The sequence below is a fragment of the Phalangium opilio genome, unplaced genomic scaffold (genome assembly GCF_054372755.1).
Source record: "Phalangium opilio isolate 3A_F unplaced genomic scaffold, DU_Popi_V2 ptg001675l_1, whole genome shotgun sequence".
In the NCBI taxonomy this organism is placed as follows: Eukaryota; Metazoa; Arthropoda; class Arachnida; order Opiliones; family Phalangiidae; genus Phalangium; species Phalangium opilio.
In genome coordinates this window covers 1,565,861-1,567,100 of record NW_028324261.1, presented here as the reverse complement: position 1 = coordinate 1,567,100, position 1,240 = coordinate 1,565,861, and the positions used below count along the sequence as shown (strand labels likewise).

Sequence of the window (1,240 nt, the reverse complement as noted above, 5' to 3'; positions counted from 1 at the left end):
CGCCACGGAAGCCCAAAAGTTAAATGCTCGTCAGGTATTATGTAAAAACCTTGACTTTTTACGTCACATCTGAGACCTCACAACACCGCTCCCGGATGGGGTCGAACCACCAACCTATTGGTTAATAGCCGAACGCGCTAACCATTGAGCCACGGAAGCTCAGAAATTAAATGGTTGTCAGGTATTGTGGAAAACCTTGACTTTTTACGTCACATCTGAGACCTCACAACACGGCTCCCGGATGGGCTCGAACCACCAACCTATTGGTTAACAGCCGAACGTGCTAACCATTGCGCCACGGAAGCCCAAAAATTAAATGGTCGTCAAGTATTGTGGAAAAACTTTGGCTTTCTACGTTACATTTGAGATCACACAACACCGCTCCCGGATGGGCTCGAACCACCAACCTATTGGTTAATAGCCGAACGCGCTAACCATTGAGCCACGGAAGCTCAGAAATTAAATGGTTGTCAGCTATTGTGGAAAAACTTTAGCTTTCTACGTTACATTTGAGACCCCACAACACCTTTCCCGGGTGGGCTCGAACCACCAACCTTTCGATTAACAGCTGAACGCGCTAACCATAGCGCCACGGGAGCCCAAAAATTAAATGCTCGTCAGGTATTGTGTAAAAACCTTGACTTTTAACGTCACATCTGAGACCTCACAACACCGCTCCCGGATGGGCTCTAACCACCAACCTATTGGTTAACAGCCGAACGCGCTAACCATTGCGCCACGGAAGCCCAAAAGTTAAATGCTCGTCAGGTATTATGTAAAAACCTTGACTTTTTACGTCACATCTGAGACCTCACAACACCGCTCCCGGATGGGGTCGAACCACCAACCTATTGGTTAACAGCCGAACGCGCTAACCATTGCGCCACGGAAGCCCAAAAGTTAAATGATCGTTAGGTATTGTGTAAAAACCTTGACTTTTTACGTCACATCTGAGACCTCACAACACCGCTCCCGGATGGGGTCGAACCACCAACCTATTGGTTAACAGCCGAACGCGCTAACCATTGCGCCACGGAAGCCCAAAATTTAAATGGTCGTCATTTATTGTGCAAAAACTTTGGCTTTCTACGTTACATTTCAGATCCCACAACACCGCTCCCGGGTGGGCTCGAACCACGTACCTATTGGTTAACAGCCGAACGCGCTAACCATTGAGCCACGGAAGCTCCGAAATTAAATGGTTGTCAGGTATTGTGGAAAACCTTGACTTTTTACGTCA

General features: G+C 47.7%; 1 non-coding gene across 1 annotated transcript; it reads right to left on the bottom strand.

Moving 5' to 3' along the window:
• Nucleotides 1-379: 379 nt before the first annotated feature.
• TRNAN-AUU (transfer RNA asparagine (anticodon AUU)) lies at nucleotides 380-452 on the bottom strand. Its single transcript has one exon. It is a non-coding gene; the product is annotated as a tRNA-Asn (tRNA).
• Between the last annotated feature and the right edge of the window lie 788 nt (nucleotides 453-1,240).